This window comes from Hyla sarda, chromosome 1, assembly GCF_029499605.1.
Source record: "Hyla sarda isolate aHylSar1 chromosome 1, aHylSar1.hap1, whole genome shotgun sequence".
NCBI lineage: Eukaryota > Metazoa > Chordata > Amphibia > Anura > Hylidae > Hyla > Hyla sarda.
Genome location: NC_079189.1, coordinates 440,926,765 through 440,946,793, shown reverse-complemented (window position 1 = coordinate 440,946,793; position 20,029 = coordinate 440,926,765). Strand labels below are relative to the sequence as shown.

Here is a 20,029-nt window from a genome sequence, read left to right as displayed (position 1 = left end):
ACGGACGCTCCCCTTGCAGGCATCACCCCGTTACTCCGACCTGTAGCAAGCGTCACTCCTCTAGAGAATGCTCCCAGGGTCGCCGCTCTGGCTCTCCAGACGCGCGTACCAGGTCAGTCTCCCTCTCTCTTCCAGGGCCGCCTCACACGTTCCCATTCACCTGGAGAACTTGTGGAAGATGTTTCTGATTCGGCCTCCAACTCAGAGGACCACACGGATGTGGCTGATGTGGTGTACTCAGTGGTTGCGGCCATAAGAGACACCTTTTCATCTAAAGGACCCAGGAACTTCGGACGTGGCTCTAGAAGTCTCCTTCTCTGTGCCCGACCGACACTCAAGACTTTCAGCTCTCACGTTGAATTTTAGGCCCTGCGGGTATCCGCCTGAAGTCACCCTGACAAGAAGTTTCAGGAAACGAAGAAGGTTCAAGCGCGGTATTCCTTCGCCAAGGACCTCATTGCTCGGCGGACCTCCTCTCCAATCCAACGGCCTACTTGGCCGTTGGCTGATGCGGCTGCCTTCAAGAATCCAGCGGACATGAAGGTGGATATTTTGGCAATCTCTGCCCTTGAGGCAGCAGGTTTTTCCTGCTTTTGCTTCTGCCTGGGTGTCAAAGGCCCTTTTTAGTATGTTCTTCCAACTCCGCTAGGGTAGTCTTCAAGATCCCTCTGGAGGATTTATTTAATCTAGCTCTCCGATGCTCTGCAGCCAGAGATTTTTCTGTGTTCCGCTTCCATGTGCAGCCACTGTGCTGCCTTTACCACAAGCTACCTGGTAGCCACCGTCCCTTCATGTGGCTTTAAGCCTGGAATGCGGATACCACCTTCAGGAAGTGAGGCGACGGGCGGAAAAAGAGTTCTTTATTACCTCTGGTAAGACTCACAGAACCGCTTCCCGTCGTAAGTTCTCCTTCCGGTTCTGCGGACCTTTGGTACCAACAAAGGGTACCAACAAATGGTCCAGCCAGGCGCCTTCATGGGAAGAGGGATCCTCTTTCCGATCCCATTCCTCCCGGAGGTCGGCTATCCGTTCCGGCCGTTTGGCGGCCCCATCAGGCCCCGTAGGCCTTCCTCGGCCTGAAGGGTTGCCCCCACCTGCTGACCTCTCTCGGGTGGTTGGTCGCCTCTTACCCTCCGGGATGCCTGCACATGCAACTTCAGGGGAACATTTTCAAGGTTTATTCCAACCTCTCTGTGGTCTCCAAGAAAGGCGATTCTGTTCGCCCAGTCTTGGTTCTCGAGTATCTAAGCCAGCATCTTGCGTTCCCATCCCGAATGGAGTCTCTCTGTTCGGTGCTGGCGTCCATGGTTCAAGGGGAGTTTCATTCCTTGGTGGACATCAAGGACGCCTGCCTCCACTTCTCATTGTTTCCCGGTCATCAGCGGTTCCTCTGCTCTGCATTTCCGGACGGTCATTTTCTATTGTGGCTATCTATTTCGGTCTGGCCACTTCTCTGCGGACCTTTACCAAAGTCCTGGCACCTGTGATAGCTTTTTTTACGGACAACAGTTGTTTCCGTGATTCCTTATTTGGAGTACCTCCTGATCTGAGCTCCAGCCAGGACTCAGATCCTGGAGAGTCTTAGTCTCAACCTCCAGACCTTGTTTCACTTCGGTTGGATGGTCATATCCTGGAGAGGCTTAGTCTCAACCTCCAGACCTTGTCTCACTTCGGTTGGATGGTCATTTGGGACAAGCCCAACCGCTCTCCTGGGACTCAAGTTCGATGTGGTCTCTGCCCGCTTTCGACTCTGCCGACTATTTTCAAGAGTCTGATGCCTTCGGCTCCCTGCCCCAGTTACCATTAGCTTTTGCATGGATGTCCTTGGTCGATAGGTGGCGGCCGTGCCATTTGCCCAGTTTCATCACCAACCTCTTCAACTGGTGATTTTCTTCCGTTGTGACAGGTCTCCATTGTCTCTCGGCCGCAAAATCGTCCTCTCTCGTCAGTCTTGTTGGTCCCTTCTATGGTGGCTTCGTTTTCCCGCAATTTTTTTCGGGGGTGTTCCTTCCTGTCCATCCCTGCCAGTCTGTCAGACTGGGGAGGTGTTTTCAGGGACCGCCCGGTCTGGGGTCTTGGCCCCCCTGTAAAACTTTTTCCCCTTCAACATTTTGGGGCCTGGGGCAATTCTTTCTTCGCTTGCTTCTTGGGAATTTTCCTGCTGGGCGGAACTCAGGTTTCCGGCCATCTCAGTTATCTTCAGTCTGGCCGTCCCTGGGATGTGACCTTCTCGGCCAGTCCTCAGTCGTCCAAGGCACTGGTCCCTACATCCAGGGGTGTTTGCTGTGATCTGCAACCCCAGGGGCGCTCCAGACGAGGACCTCTGCTGGTCCTGCCACAACCGAAGCGTTCCTCTCTCTTGGTCGAGCCTTGCCCTACCTTGTCTATTTGGTGGTCGAGCTTTGCCCTACCTAATTTGTTTCCTCCCTTTCTTCTCTTTTCGGGGTCTTGAGGAAACTCTCAGTGGGACGTTTCCGTCATTCTAGTGGCCCAACCTGGGGCTGGCGGGCGTGGTACATCGTCATGGTCAGGCTCCTGAACAACTTAACGTTGCGCCTTCCCTATCGTCCAGACCTCTTATCTCAGGTCTCCTGTGCCACCCCTATTGCCGTCCCTGCCGTCATTCGCACCATGCTCAAGGTCTCCTGTGCCACCCCTATTGCCGTCCCTGCCGTCATTCGCACCATGCTCAAGGCTCATAAGTCCTCCTCGGCAAAAATTTATCGCCGTACCTGGCGGTCTTATTTTAGTTGGTGTGAAGCTCAGGTCTTGTGTCCTGTTACCTTTTCGGTTTCCCGTCTTCTTTTCTCTTTCTTGCAGTCGGGATTGGAACTGGGGTTGTCTCTCAGTTCCCTTAAGGGTCAGGTTTCGGCCCTTTCTTTTCCAGCGTCCTCTGGCTTCTAATTCTCATGTCCGGACCTTCCTTCAACGAGTGCTGCCCCTCCTTATCGGTCACCTTCTCCCCCTTGGGACTTGAAACTCGTTCTGGGGGTACTCCAAGGTGAACCTTTTGAACCCCTTGGGGAAGTGTCCCTGCGCCTCTTTTCTTGGAAGGTGGCATTTTCTTGTTGTTATCTCCTCCATTCGGAGAGTGTCTGAATTGGCTGCTCTCTCCTGCCATTCTCCGTTTCTTGTGCTTCGCCAGGACAAGGTTGTCTTCCGGCTAGATCCTTCCTTTTTGCCTAAGGTTGTTTCGGCCTTTCATCTCAATGAGGACATTGTTCTTTCGTCCTTTTATCCCGCTCCTTCTCATTCTAGGGAGCATTTACTCCACAAACTGGATGTGGTTTGGGCTGTTAGGTATTACATCTCTATCTCTTCTTCGTTTCGTCAGTGCGATTCCTTTTTCGTCTTTACTGAAGGTCGTCGTAAGGGATCCGGTCTGCCATTTCGGAAGCCTATCGCTGTAGGGGGAAGATTCCTCCCTTCAGGATTGTGGTTCATTCTACCCGTTTCTGTTGGGGCATCCTGGGCTCTCCAGAACTAGCCTTGGCCTCGCAGATTTGCAAGGCCGCTACTTGGTCGTCTTTGCATACTTTCTCGAGGTTCTATCGGGTTCATACCTTCGCATCGGCTGATGCTAGTCTGGGCCGTAGACTGCTGCAGGCGGCAGTGGAACAGCCGTCTGCCTGTCTATCTGCCCACCCAAGGGACGGCTTTGGTACGTCCCACGGTCTGTATCCCCCAATGGAGCAGATAGAGAAAAGGAGATTTTTTAACACTTACCGTAAAATCTCTTTCTCAAAGGATTCATTGGGGGACACAGCTCCCGCCCTTTTGGGTTTCTCTTTCGTTCTCTGTCCGAGGGTGTGTTCAGTTATATATTTTCATCTGGTTCTCGGACAGTTCGTGTTTTTTCCTTGATCTGTCTGTCCCCTCCTATTGCTCTGGTACTAAAACTGATTACCTCAGGGCCCGGAGGCGGGTATATCCTGCTGGGAGGAGCCGACTTCTCTTGTTGGCATAGTGTCATACCTCCTAGAGACAGCAGCGTACACCCCACGGTCTGTGACCCCCAATGTATCCTTGGAGAAAGAGATTTTACGGTAAGTGTTAAAAAAATCTCCTTATTTTCTTTATTCTGTGGGTCTATACAATTAAAATGATACCCATGATTATATGGTTTTCTATTATTGTACTGCTTTAACAACTTTTTTAACAAAATTAGTATGTTTAAAATCACTCTATTTTGACCACCTATAACTTTCTCATTGTTTTGTATACAGGGCTGTATCAGGACTCATTTTTTGCACTGTGATCTGTAGTTCTTATTGGTACAACATATATATAACTTTTTCATTGCTTTTAATTATGTTTTTGTAAATGTGATTTGACAAAAAATCTGCAGTTTTGGAAATTTTTTTGTTTGTTACGTTTACGCCGTTCACCATATTATATTTTGATAGTTCGGATATTTACGCATGTGGTGATACCAGATATGTTTATTCATTTTACATTTTTTACGCTTTTTGGGATAAAATGGGGGGAAAAAATGGCCATTTAAAGTTTTATTGGGAGGAGCTTTTTCACCTTTTATAAAAAAAATGTTATGTCCCCATATCATTAGATTGCAGATACTGCTCAGTGCTATGCATAGGCATAGCACTGATCAGTATTATCGGCAATCTTCTTCTCTGATCTGCACAATGTCAGACCAGAGAAGAAGACCCCAGGATTACAGCTGGAGAAGATAAGGGGACCTCCAACTGGCGTGTGGGGATATGATCATCCATTCAAGCCCCCGCATTTCCGCAGATGCCGTGATCTGCATTGGACCCCCCATCTGAGGGGTTAATGGCAGACATTGCCGGTGGGTCCCTGGCTACTGATAGCAGCTGGGACCTGCCATGCATGATGCAAGCACCGGTTTGGTGCTCGCATCATGTAGAAGGATGTAAAGTACGTCCTGATGTGTTAAGTACCAGGACTTCAGGACGTACATTTATGTCCTGTGTCCTTAAAGGGGTATTCCAGGCAAAAACATTTTATCCCCTATCCAAAGGATAGGGGATAAGATGTCTGATCGCGGGGGACCCGCTGCTGAGAACCTCCCGCGATCCCCCTGCAGCACCCGCATTCTATTTGGGTGCTGAATCTCCAGTTTCGGAAACCTCCGGGTTTCCGGGAATGGGGACGTGACTTCAAGCCACGCCACCTCCATTCATGTCTATGGAAGGGGGTGTGATGGCCGTCACGCCCCCTCCCATAGACATGAATGGAGGGGGCGTGGCGTGATGTGTCCTTTGGATAGGGGATAAAATGTTTTTGCCCGGAATACCCGTTTAAGGCGTTAAACAGACAAAATAATATTTTGGAGGAACTTCTGAATAGGTTTGTTAACTTGAGTGTTGGTGGGGAACTTGAACTAGTAATTGCGGCAATGTAGCCTTTTACCCTACCAGTTTTCACTGAACATCTAAAATCTAACCCTTTTACTAACCTATTAATATGAATGTTGGAATTTGGAAAACAACATGTGGTTCATGAATCATTTTATTAGAAGCAGACATGTGAAACTCTTTACCTGCTCATATCTGAAGCCTGTTTTAGTAACAGCCAAGTCGGTGGCTAAGGAGAGATCCATTGGTCTCATTATCAAAGTCTATATTTCCTCCTAAACTTACATTGATTTGCAATTACTACCGTCTGGATTCCTCTCTATGCTAATCAGAGATTAAAGAACTCCAAATTAAAGCCTTTTCTTTCCTAAACTTCATGACGCAAGGTAGTTGCTACCTGTGGCTCTGTGTTAAATAAGATTGTCTGAGTCATGACTACATCACAAGCAAATCATTGACCATCTCCTTAGCACATTATTTACAAATTGGGAAATTGATTTTTGAATATTTTTTTTTATTACATTTCCTACAGAGCATAACACTTGGGTTTTATAAAAGTGTGGTTTAAAATAGCTTGCAAGCTCTGACTTTGTGTGCGTGTATATGTAATATATATATATGTGTGTGTATGTATGTATATATATATATATATATATATATATATATATATATACAGTCATGGTCATAAATGTTGGCACCCCTGAAATTTTTCTAGAAAAGGAAGTATTTCTCACAGAAAAGGATTGCAGTAACACGTTTTGCTATACACGTTTATTCCCTTTATGTGTATTGGAACTAAACCAAAAATAGGAGGAAAAAAAAGCAAATTGGACATAATGTCACACCAAACTCCAAAAAGGGTCTGGACAACATTATTGGCACCCTTAACTTAATATTTGGTTGCACACCCTTTGGAAAAAATAACTGAAATCAGTCACTTCCTATAACCATCAATAAGCTTCTTACACCTCTCAGCTGGAATGTTGGACCACTCTTCCTTTGCACACTGCTCCAAGTCTCTCTTATTGGAAGGGCGCCTTTTCATAACAGCAATTTTAAGATCTCTCCACAGGTGTTCAATGGGATTTAGATCTGGACTCATTGCTGACCACTTCAGAACTCTCCAGCACTTTGTTGCCATCCATTTCTGGGTGCTTTTTGACATATGTTTGTGGTCATTGTCCTGCTGGAAGATCTCAGACGCAAACCCAGCTTTCTGACACTGGGTTGTACAGTGTGACCCAAAATCCAGTGGTAATCCTCAGATTTCATGATACCTTGGACACATTCAAGGCACCCAGTGCCAGAGGCAGCAAAACAACCCCAAAACATCACTTAACCTCCACCATATTTCACTGTAGGTACTGTGTTCTTTTCTTTGTAGGCCTCATTCCGTTTGATCGTTTGATGGGCTTTACCAAAAATCTCTGGGTTTGATGGGCTTTACCAAAAATCTGTCTCATCTGTCCACAAGATGTTTTCCCAGAAGAATTTTGGCTTACTCAAGTTAATTTTGTCAAATTGTAGTATTGCTTATGTCTCTGTGTCAGCAGTGGGGTCCTCCTGGGTCTCCTGCCATAGCGTTTCCTTTCATTTAAATGTCGACGGATAGTTCGCTCTGACACTGATGCTCCCTGAGCCTGTAGGACAGCTTGAATATCTTTGGAACTTGTTTGGGGGTGCTTATCAATCAATTTTTCTCTTCTGTCCATGCCCAGAGAGATTAGCTACATGGGTGCCATGGGTTGCAAACTTCTTGATAGTGTTGTGCACTGTGGACAAAGGTAAATCTAGATCTCTGGAGATGGACTTGTAGCCTTGAGATTGTTGATATTTTTCCACAATTTTGGTTCTCAAGTCCTCAGACAGTTCTCTTCTCCTCTTTCTGTTGTCCATGCTTAGTGTGGCACACACAGACACACAATGCAAAGACTAAGTGAACTCTCATTCTTATCTGCTTTCAGGTGTGATTTTTATATTGCCCACACCTGTTACTTGCTCCCCGGTTAGGTTAAAGAGGCATCACATGCTTGAAACAATCTTATTTTTCCACAATTTTGAAAGGGTGCCAATAATTTTGTCCAGCCCATTTTTGGAGTTTGGTGGGACATTATGTTCAATTAGCTTTTTTTTTCCAAAGGATAAGATGTCTGACTGCAGGGCTCCCGCCACTGGGGACCCCCGCAATCTTGCATTTGGCACCCACCTCTTTGAGCTGCACGCCACGCTGCCAGCTCACAAACTGCCGGGTGATGACCATGGGATCAGAGTATCGTGGCATCATGACCGGCCCCATGGTCAGCACCCTGCAGTTTGTGAGCTGGCAACGCAGCGTGCAGCTCAAAGAGGTGGGTGCCAAATGCAAGATTGTGGGGGTCCCCAGTGGCAGGACCCCCTCGGTCAGACATCTTATCACCTGTCCTTTGGATAGGGGATAGATGTCTTAGGGCCGGAGTACCCCTTTAAGGTGAAAATGGGCTGAGTCCCTAAGGGGTTTAGACAATGTTCTGCTGGGAAAGTTTGGTCCTGGAATTCATGTGGACATCACTTTGACACATACCACCTACCTAAACAACACTTTGACACATACCTCCTACCTAAACATTGTTGCAGACCAATTGGAATTGCTTGTCTCTCTCTGGCAAGCTCAATTAAAGGGGTACTCCGGTGGTCAATGTGTTTTTGTCATCTTAACTTACCCTTGTTGTTTGTCCTTTGTTTCCTTTGTGTCTTGGTTGCTATTTTTCGGTTCTCTGATGTGCTTGTTGTCTGCAAGTTGATGTTTTTTTTTAGCTTTTGCTGTTTCCTTTTTGTTGCTGGGCTCCAAACTACAAATCCCAGCAGGCCACATGCACTGTTTTTTTCATTTGGGACGTGTACTTTGCTTTCGTTTCGAATCCGCACGGCTTACTGTTTGTCAAGCCCAGTACTTCCCCTTTGTTTTTTTTGATGACGCCTAATTCCTGCCCTTATTTTTGGCATTCTGTCTCTCCTGTGGCTAGGTCTTTGGTTGCTATGTTGCCCTGTCAGTGTTTGTTAATTTTGTGGGATATTGGTCAATCAGGAGTTTCTGTTGTACGTGACAGACACAAACAAACACGTCGCTCGCACACATCAGTTTTTCATCCGTTAGTATCAGCTGTCTGCAGATTCCCGCAGCTGGAACTACTACTACTCCCATCATGGAACAGACTCCTTTCCATGATGAGAGTAGCAGTTCCCTGGCTGTGGGAGTCTGCAGGTGGCTGGGAGGCCAGATTAATGTTTGTACTACTACCCCCATCATGGAACAGAGCCTGTTCCATGGTGGGGGTAGTAGTACAGGGGATTAGTGATTGATCGTACTGAGTCTCACTTCTGAGACCCGATGCGATCAGCAGTTATAAAGCAGGGGAGCGGGCGGCATGGTGCGGTCCCCTGCGATGTCTGTACAGTGTATACTTTCATTTTTAAATCCCCCGCCGGGAGCCCTGAATGGCCGGCACCGAGGAGCCATTCAGGGCTCCTGGCGGGGTTTTTAAACTATCACTGTATTACTGTATTAACCCCAAATTTATTCCCTCGTGCATATTTATAATAAATTACTGGCCCCAGTGTGTAAAATAAGTTTATTCGTGTCCTTATGCCCCCGTTTCCTTATGACCTCCCCCCGTCCTTATCTGTGAGAGCTCACCGCTGGGAACAGAGCGCACCGTGTCCATATCATTATCCTTATCCCCCGCTGACTGATGCTCCTCATCTTTTTGGAGCAGGGCAGCAGCGTGGACATATCGGTTGGCAGTGGCGGCGGCGGCAGCGAATGAATGAATGATGTCCTGCCGCAGGGGAGACATGGGCAGTGGCAGATCCCGACATGTCCCCGCTGCTGCCTTGCTCCAAGAAGATTAGGAGCATCAGGCAGCGGGGGATGATAATAATATGGACACGGTGCGCTCTGGTCCCGTCGGTGAGCTCTCACACATAAGGACGGGGGTGGGGGGGGGGGGGGGTAAGGAAATGGGGGCATAAGGACACCAGGGGGGAACAAACGTATTTTGCACACTGGGGCCAGTAATTTATTATAAATATGCACAGGGGCATAAATTTGGGGTTAACCGGCGAGCAAAACTGAACACCAATCAAGGCAGCCCCAGCGAACAAACAACATACATGTTCATAAGGAGGGTCTGTGAAAGAACACCCACTCTCTGATCCACAACATGAAGCGAACATGGCTGCCATTGTGGTGTCACGGATACATTGAAAAACTACAGCACATCCGGCCCAAGATACAGGTAATAAAAACACAAACATCCTGCAGAAAAAAATAACACATCAATTAATAAAGCCTTTACAATAACAAAAGGGAGCTACTTCACTAACAAAATTAGCTGCTGGGGTACCCCTTTAAGTGTCAAAACATAGCCTGGGCTGAATAAATCATATTTATAATATTTATTATATAAATTTATAAACACATATTTTTAATTTGTTGTCTTTAAAAAAAAAAAAAATCTTATCTGTTAACTCATTGATGTCCTTATGACTGATGCCTTATGGTGCTTTTCATCCTCTTTTAAATGTCTTATAAAACATCTTTCTCATTACATTTGTGTGGTACCAGTAACTGAAATATTTTTCAAATATTGCTTATCAGCTACAGCAAATGAAACCAAAGATTTTTTTTCAATTCCAGTACAAGGATTTAACTTTGAGAGAAATGCTGGCACCTTTTATCAGGCTATTGCTGCCAATTATTTATATGTTGTAATGATTCTGTTCTTCAAGTAACATCGTCTATTTATAACTGTGAGATCAAGAACATTTTGTTGTAGTTGTCAGAGAATGCACGTATCTTGTAAAGGAACAACCAAGAAGCAGAATCACCAATTTACAAGCTTTTGCTGCAAAACACATATTGTTATTGCCCCTTAAAATAAACAACAGGCACCGTTAGTGTATTATACATTATATTTCCTTGTTCGTTTCTGTCAGTGATGGCCATTGTTGCAATACACATTTGGTAATAGTGACCAACTTCCTTGAGCTATCCATGATGTAAGCATTTTTTCCTGTTTTTTTTTTGTGCATTGACTGTTTCTCATTTACTGCAGTGTAATAGGCACACATTCACAGTCAGTCTTTCAATGGGAAAGGGAGATCACTATTTCCAAAATTGGTGTGGATCCTGGGGATTTGACCCCCAATGTTTAATGGGTTATTTAAAAAAATTTAATTGAAGGTGTTCTCCTCTGCTTTTTCAGAGCCTCTTCCCTCTTCCTGCTTTCAACAAGGAGGGCTCTTGGATTTGCTGGTTTTTGTGCAAGCTACTAGCACTTGGCATGACTCACTGACACAGTAAAGCTTGCACACAAGGAGAAGAGCCTTTGTCAGTGATTATGTTTATATATAAATAAGATTCCTGGCAGATAATGTCCCTCTCCTGCTCTGTGCAAAGAGAGTATGTGATGTCAACAGCCAGTCCACTGCTTTAGAATAAGGAAAAGTGGTATGAGAAAAGCATCTGTAACATGAAAAGGAAGCAAGTTTGACAATTCTTTGTTTACAAAAATATATACTTTTACATGCCCTACAATTTAAAAACTAAATATGGAGATAGTAAAACCCTTTAATGGGCACAATTCACTAAATTACACACAGTCTGTACCTATGCCGACACATAGTTCTGTGTGTGATAGATATATAACACTGCTCAAAAAAAAATAAAGGGAACACTAAGCTAACACATCCTAGATCTAAATGAATGAACTAATCGTATGAAATACTTTTGTCTTTACATAGTTGAATGGGCTGACAACAAAATCACACAAAAATTATCAATGGAAATCAAATTTATCAACCCATGGAGGTCTGGATATGGAGTCACACTCAAAATCAAAGTGGAAAACCACATTACAGGCTGATTCAACTTGGGCATATGGTCTTGAAATGGGTCTGAGGATCTCATCTCGGTACCTAATGGCAGTCAGGCTTTCATCTGTGAAGAGCACAGGGCGCCAGTGGAGTGTTCTCTGGCAAATGCAAAACATCCTGCTCATGTCTGGCTGTAAGCACAACCCCCACCTTTGGACGTCAGGCCCTCATACCACCCTCATGGAGTCTGTTTCTGACCATTTGAGTGGACACGTGCACATTTGTGGCCTGCTGGAGGTCATTTTGCAGGGCTCCTGCTTCTCAATGCACAAAGGCGTAGTTACGGCCTCCTCCACGTCTCCTCATGTACTGGCCTGTCTCCTGGTAGCGCTTCCATGCTCTGGACACTACGCTGACAGACACAGCAAACCTTCTTGCCACAGCTCGCATTGATGTGCCATCCTGGATGAGCTACACTACCTGAGCCACTTGTGTGGGTTGTAGACTCCATCTCATGCTACCACTAGAGTGAAAGCATTGCCAGCATTCAAAAGGGACCAAAACATCAGCCAGGAAGCATAGGAACTGAGAAGTGGTCTGTGGTCACCACCTGTGGAACCACTCCTTTATTGCTAATTGCCTATAATTTCCACCTGTTTTCTGTTCATTTGCACAACATCATGTGAAATTGATTGTCAATCAGTGTGGACAGTGTGATTTTACAGAAGTGTGATTGACTTGGAGTTACATTGTGTTGTTTGAGTGTTCCCTTTATTTTTTTTGAGCAGTTTATTTTAGTCAATTGTATTTACAATATCCTTTTATTTTATTGTGTTTTATATGAATCAGCGCAATATAGAAATACCAGTTTCAAAGGTATACTTACCCTTTGTATGTTCTACACAATATTAATCATGAGTTTCAAGGTTGTACATACTCTACTGTTAGGTACTGATCATAGTTTATTGCAGGTCGGCAATATAGGGATCTTTTAGTATACCATTTAGTCTTGTTTTAACAAGCAGCTAGTGAATAGTATGGTCTTGCTCTTTTCACTTATCAATATATAAATCGTGCAGGTACTTCTGATATTTAGTATGTGCTATGAGAGAGCATGAAAAGTCTTAAAATCTTCATGATATAGGGTTTTAATGTGACATCAACCTCTTATTTAGTTGTAGATTTATAATGTAAATTCCAAAGGGCACTGCTATACATTGCCATTGTATACCTCTTTGATTTTACAAGGCAGTATCTGTTTTTACTCAGCCTTTGTAAGCTATAAAACTGCTTCCTTTAGTACTTATTTAGTTCCTTTAGTACTTATTTAGTTCCTTTAGTACTTATTTTCAAGACATATTACAATATGTAAGGAACAGTTATTATTCAATGAAATATTTTAAAATGGATTTGACATAAATAAAATTACATTTTATTTGAATTAGGTTTTTATGGTAGAACTTAATAGGCTGACACTTCTTTGTTTTTTTGCAGCTTATGTGTCTGCTTTGCTGTGTAGACTTGTGCATATTCATCAGATATCAATATAATTTGGGTGCAGAGGATTTCATTACTGTTCTATTATACTTTTAGACGTCAATATAAATCAGGCTGTCAACACAATACACAGGTATTGGCTCTGTATAGAGCTTCTATACCATCCCCTGGCAACAGGTACAGTGGAAGTATTCCCATATATCCCTTAAAGGATTATTGTACCCCCCCCCCCCCCCCAAAAAAAAAAGCACCAGAAGACAGGGTGTGTAAATACCTGTCAATAGAGGTGCTCTTTGTTGAAATCCGTTTGCCAGTTCCCCCGCTGCAGCGCGTGGTCCATTTCATTGCTTCCGGGTACTGGACAAGTGCAGGTGACGTTGTTAAGGATTCGTTAATGTGAGTCCTTAATCTGTGAGTCACTACAGCTGTACTAATTTCCGAGCGTCAACATAAAAAAATTCACACCAGGCCAGGTTGGTATGAGTTCCCTCCTCAGTACCCCAGGGAGTTCTGTTTATTACAGGAAGTAAATTTGGTTTTTACATTGTGCAAAGAAGGTTAGTTATGACATCACAATTAGCATATTTCAATTTGATCGGTTGTTTGACTATTTTGTCTGTATATATTAGCATATCTAGTGTCCATTAATTTCTTTCTTGGCCAAAGTTCATTTATGCAGCCCTCTCGCTCTTTGCCCTTCTTATACAATCTGCATCTTCCTCAAATGTTTTTACTCGACGTCTCATCTTGGGTCTTCTAGCGTTGTTCCAAGGTTATTTAGTCACGAGTAGATTACAAGCTCAGGAAAGTTGTGCATAGTTCAACAGATATCTTTTTCCTTCAGCATTAGAAAGGGCATATAAATATATCAGTATTAAAATATATATTGATTGGCAGTCAGAATAATTTTGGTCAACTTGACAACGTCACAAATGACATTACCCATGATTCATAGTAACAGTTTTCTTGCTCTCAAGCCCTCCCTTCCTCTCACTCCCCACCCTTCATATTATAATATATTATGCCCCCCCCCCCTCTGCCTCCCCTGTGCCAGACCACTGCCCCAGTCACTGCACAATCTCCTCTCCACTCCTGTGCGCTGCACAGGGCTCACCCTGCGCTGTAGCAATGTAAGTATACTGTGCTCACATAACTACAGCACAGGTCCAGGAACTGCAGACTGCCGGTTAGGGTCACACGGGGGCCAGAGCCGGGATTGCTGAGTGCGCATGCACGCTGATTATGGTGCCTTGCAAAACATGACGATGAGCAGCTCCATATGGGGGTCGGATGTCACATGGGGTAATTGACTGTATTGTATAACTTTTAACATAATGATCAATGGGATAAAAAAAAAATTTTGCTGGACTACTCCTTTAAGACTGTAGCCTTGCCCCTATTTAATCCTTAGTTTGGCATCTTGTGGTTTGCATATTTAATTTGTATGGTTATGTTTTTGTGTATTGAAGGAGAGCCAGCTTAGCCTGTGCATTTACATAGTTGCAACATAGATTACACATTATTCATTAGGATTTAGCCATACTATTTGATAGCCATGGTATTCATGTCTTGGATCTAGGGTTGGGGATTAGGACAGATCAAGCAATTTTCATTGTATTAATATCTGTACATGTGCCCACTGGAGGGTGGATTTGCCCCTTCATGTCTAGGAGGATGTGCTCAGGTTTGAGCACTTCTTAATTGATTTTAATACATGTATGTCTTTTTTTGCACACTGTGTATATGGGCCAATAAAGATATTTTTGACATTTTTACAAATACATTTTTTGCTTTTTCTTGAAGAGTGTGCATTGCACTAGTGTATTTGCTTTTTTTCCTTTTTTTCGTAGATAGTCCAGAATACACTGCATTGCACCTCTACATGTATTTCTTTGAAATATAGGTTTAGCCCTCACTTCTTAGTCTATTTTCAACCCTTGATGTGTTTGCTTTCAATCTTGCAACCGCTCCTGCACTCGCTACATAGCCACGCCGGTAATGTACAGCACCCTGTGTAAAGTTACTCACTGTAGCACCTTACATTTACTGCGCATGTAAGGCTCTGTTTTTTATTTAAGCTTAATTTCTTATTTAACTTTTGATGGGTAAGATAAGATAGCCAAACATTACCATCTTTGCTTTCTCCCAAATTAATTGTGGCTTATCTTCATGAACTCAATTTGACTCATGTCACAGCCTTTAACCTTTTAAATGAGTTTGAAAGGTCTCTTCTTAGGTCAGTTATGATGAACATTTACATAGATTATCAGAAGCTTTGGTCGATGATCCTGCAATTAAAATGCAGGATGGGTCAGCTAAGTTCTTCAATACATATTCTTTTTATTAGTAGAAATGAAGAGAGAGTCCAACGTGGCAATTCAAGCAATGCTCGGTACTTTATTCAGCAATCAGCCAACATGGAAGACAGGTGACGCGTTTCGGCCACAGTGCGTAGCCTTAGTCTACGGCTACGCACTGTAGCCGAAACGCGTCACCTGTCTTCCAGGTTGGCTGATTGCTGAATAAAGTACCGAACATTGCTTGAATTGCCACGCTGGACTCTCTCTTCATGTCTACTACTATTGTTGGACTGGGGTCCGGTCCTGTCCGTGTCGTGGCGAGGGCACAAGGGTGAGCTGTGTCAACTCTGCTCTGCTTATATTCTTTTTATATATTAGAAGTGTAGAGACTATGATATAGTCAAGCCTTTACCATAAATTATTAACATTGGATAAATGTGTATATTCTCCATCTTTCTGGGTTTATTAACCTCCATTAATCAGATAAACTTGCAGAAGAGTATCCCTATGCCCAGATTTGGCTTTGTATCTGTTGCTTGGATTTTTTTCTCCTTTGCCCTCTTTATAGTAAAACTGAAGTTAGATTTCCGACAATTACTTTTAATGAGACTGGATCCCCAGCCTTGGAGTCAATTACAACCCATAGCCTCTGAATGCATGTGAAGTCAGCCACTACCAGATGTATCTCCTTAAGGAATGCCACATCTACCTTTAAAGGGTTATCCACCATAAGGTGATTTTAGTATGTACCTGCCAGACAGTATTTGCCATGCTTAGGAAGGATTGGCGCTTGTCTTGGGGCTAAATGGCTAAATGTTGTGAGATTACTATAACGCTAAAGCTATCTTTTGGTAAACTGGCTATTTCCCCTGGTTGTTCATTCCCTTAAACTACAAATCCCATGATTCCTTGTTTGTAAATGTGAGCTCACTTTTCTCCCTCCCACACATCAGCCACCCCACCAAATGAAACACTCATGTGATCTCTTCAATGTAATAGACCAGTGTTTTCTGATCAGGGTTTCTTTCAGCTGTTGCAAATATACAATTCTTGCAGAATGGTCTTGCTCCCACCCAGCGATTGCTCCACCCATTGATGTAAAGTCTCATGCTGCACTGCAACCTGGAAAAACCCATGCTGTTTTGCATGCTGTTAAAAATAAACCTTGGGGCAAAAATCACAGAAGAATTGCAAGACCACCATGAAACACAGGTACAGACATTATATTATGAACTACACTAACTTTACAGCCTCTGTAGCAAATAAAATAAAAAAATCCTGGAATACATCTTTAAGCTTATTCAATTCTCACAAAGCCAAAAGCCTTTTATGAGTCGATCATCTATTTACCTTTAATTTCCAAAACAAAATATTAAATAGTATTCCATTTTCAAAGAATTAAATTTTAATAAGGATATCATCCAAATATATATAACTTACTAATAAATTGTTATTACAAATTGTATTGGCTTCAGCATGCTTGTACATGATTCACCACTGACAGGAAGTTGTGCAGTTCTTTTATATTCAATGTGGTATTGTCTTCAGTTTCCTGTATCCCACCTCTCTCCCAAGATAATGCATCATTATCTGCTGTCTCAGGGGGCTTGGCTGGGTCTTGCTTCTGAGTTCCAGCCCAGCCACTTAAGTGATGTTATTCACCTGCTCCTGTAGCCTCTATGTCACCATATATGTGTCATACATACATTTACATCTTAATTGGGACATTTAGGTAAGAATAAGGTGTTTATAGCATGCTGCCATGTGCATACCAATACCACAGGGAATGAGTGCCACAAGTTCTGCAACTTCACTTCATTGTGCAATAGCCTGCTGGTAAATGAGATGTTCTCTAATAGCTCTGGGTGGGAAACTGGCAGGAGTGCTGTGGGAGGGAAGTTGGCAGGGTGGGAGGGCTGTGATGAATAGATGAAGAGCTAAGGGGAATCAATGCATTCTGGAAATTGTAGTACTCAGCAATTACTCAACCAGTAAGTACATAGAGTAAATACAGGACTATTTTTCTATTTTCTGAAGGTAAATATTATTTTTGTGAGACTCAAAAGCATAGACTCCCATAGCAACCAATCAAATCACTTCTTTAATTTTTCACAAGCCTTTTCCAAAATGAAAGAAGCGATCTGATTGGTTGCTATGGGCAACTCAGCAACTTTTCCTCTGGACAGGCTTTGACAAATCTCCCCCTGTAAGTTTAGGAAACAGACCAAATTTATTCAGTAGCAAAAATGTTTCAGCCCAATAAAGTGAGTCGATTCATATTCCACATGATATGTTGATATACCTTTTTGCTGGTATCCTGCAGCATATTGGTGGTGCACCTCAAAAATGTCATGTAAAAGAGGCCTAATAGACTTTTATGGCATATTCCTAGGATAAGCCATAAATGTCTGATAGATACAGGCCCCCAGACCCCTCTTCAGGGTTGTGAAGTAGCTGCCATATTAAGGTGGAGAATAAATGGGAAGGTGTCCATGCATGTATGTGGCCCTATTTTATGGCCCTCTGCTGTAACCCAAAAGGGAGAGTAGCTACAGATAACTCTTTCACACTAGGGAATAGCATGACACATTTTACAGACTCTATCAACCACCACTCTGAGACATAGACAAATCAGTCTTAAAGTCCATGGAAATATGAGACTAAGGGAATAGGTAGCGGGTTTAGTTTGCCGGTAGAAAATACTCGCACAAAAAAAACGCATGCTTACCAACTTGCTCGTTCAGTCATCCCCTTGTGAAGTCTTCTGGTTGCTGTATGCTCCAGTTGCAATTTCCGAGACGGACCTGTCTTGGCAGTGACAGCTTGCTCTACAAATCACCGGCTGCAACTTTGTCTGGCCTTAGTCAGTGTTTGGCTAAATTCAGAGGGCAGAAGTCAGAAACATGATCAGGGGTCAGAATTTCGGAATACATGCAGCAGCTTTTACAGGAACGCGATTGATGGCACAGAACTGCAATCAGGGGTGGATGTGGCCATTGTCAGAGCTGGTCACGAGGCAACAGAAATACACTCCCAGCAGTGCTGCCAAGGAGCTGAAACCACCAACAAGGGCAGGCAAGTTTATTACATTAGCACTTTTGTGTCTAGCTGAAGGTGCAGGGTAGTGTGTTTGTATGGTACAAAGGAAATCACGTAGATTTATACTCTAATCGATAGCTTTTCTAGAGGCAGTGTTAGATTTGACTAGAATTTGTTAGGTTCACAGATGGTAGTAGTAGATTGAATAGCAAAGCGTAGATGTGATTTTAATGGGATGCCACTGACAGAGATGCTTGCAGCAGTCCCGCTAGTATTTCAGTAGCTTCCATCCATTTCCTCTTTCTGGCTTCACAGTAAGTTTAGGTAAACAGTGAGATACTGGTTATTTTCTAGACTTGGACAGCTTTTACTTACATCTGTTGTGATTCCAATTTCTATGAACTGTGCTCAGTAATCAAAGGAAGGAAACATCTCCTGCTGGTGTGAAATTTAATTTGACATATTTTTTTTTTTGGTGGGGGGGGGGGGGGGGATTAAATTAAAGCCGAGCACATGATAAATTCCTAGTGGCCTTCTGAGCAAGGCTATTCTTACATAACTCTGTTTTTTTTCTGCCTCCTACTGTTCTTTTTTTTGTTTTTTATTAGTTCCAAGTGTTTGTGTTTCCAGGCAATGCAACACTAGGTGGTAAGGGATGACAAAACATCAGACAAAGTAGGCCATCAGATAACATCCTCCTAATATTGGGCTTGGTACTCCCTTAATGATACGGTTTGCTTTTCTTAGCATTGTTATGCTGTGATAAGACCCCTTCTCTTATTATTGTTATTTTCATCCCCTCAAGGACACAGCCCATTTGGGCCTTAAGGACACAGCCAGCTTCTTCCTTCTTGCCTTCTAAGAGCCATAACTCTTTAATTTTATCATATTCAGACCCATATGAGGGCTTATTTTTTTTATTACATCACTGATTTTACTATAAAATGTATGAATAAATAAAGTAAGAACATTTTTATGTGTAGTGAAATTAAAAAGTTAACCACAAATTTCTAAGTTTTTGAAGGGTTCCGTTTTCACACTGTACACTTTATGGTAAAATTTACATTTTTTTCTTTATTCTGTCGGTCAATGTAATTATACTCATGGTTACATGCTTTTCTATCATTGTACTGATTTAACAAAAACTAAAAAAAATCTCTAACTTTTTTAACAAAATAAGTATGTTTAAAATGTTCCTTTTTTGAAAGATTGCACTGCATTACCTCTTCTATGAACTTTTGCTTCATATATGAGCTATGGGTGCTTTATGACTCTGTCGACAGTTGACTTGTTTTTGGCCAGCCATTTTGGGGATGCTCTTACCCAGTTATCTATCCATCACAATTTGGCCCTTGTAAGAGTTGCCGTGTTCCTTACTGTTGAATATTTTGATGCTCCTAACACTTCAACTTCAAGGACTAACTATTTACTTGCTGCCTAATATATCACTCCCCACTGTCCTGGGAAAAGCTATGTGACTTATCTAGTCAGTGGTTAGTTATATCATTATGACTTGATCAGTATTCATATTAATACATGTATGACATGCTGAGTATTCAGCCTGTATTTGTGGAAGGAGTAGAAGGGTAGTGTTACGCCTAGCGCTCCGGGTCCCCGCTCCTCCCCGGAGCGCTCACGGCGTCTTTCTCCCTGCAGCGCCCCGGTCAGTCCCGCTGACCGGGAGCGCTGCACTGTCTTGGCCGTTGGGGATGCGATTCGCACAGCGGGACGCGCCCGCTCGCGAATCGCATCCCAGGTCACTTACCCGTCCCGGTCCCCTGCTGTCATGTGCTGGCGCGCGCGGCTCCGCTCTCTAGGGCGCGCGCGCGCCAGCTCTCTGAGACTTAAAGGGCCAGTGCACCAATGATTGGTGCCTGGCCCAATTAGCTTAATTGGCTTCCACCTGCTCCCTGCCTTTATCTGACCTCCTCCCATGCACTCCCTTGCCGGATCTTGTTGCCTTGTGCCAGTGAAAGCGTTTAGTGTGTCCAAAGCCTGTGT

The 20,029-nt window shown here is 43.5% G+C and overlaps 1 protein-coding gene and 1 long non-coding RNA gene across 14 annotated transcripts in view; one reads left to right on the top strand and one right to left on the bottom strand.

Annotated features, from left to right (window-relative positions):
- Positions 1 to 20,029, top strand: part of ARVCF (ARVCF delta catenin family member) — a 770,059-nt gene that overhangs the window by 186,133 nt on the left and 563,897 nt on the right. The window lies entirely within an intron of this gene.
- LOC130283300 (uncharacterized) overlaps positions 13,177 to 20,029 on the bottom strand; it is a 35,972-nt gene continuing 29,119 nt past the window's right edge. Inside the window, exons 2-3 of the long non-coding RNA XR_008846637.1 lie at positions 17,718 to 17,864; positions 13,177 to 13,527 (exon numbers count right to left, since the gene is read on the bottom strand). This is a non-coding gene — a long non-coding RNA (uncharacterized LOC130283300). The remainder of the gene's footprint in view (positions 13,528 to 17,717; positions 17,865 to 20,029) is intronic.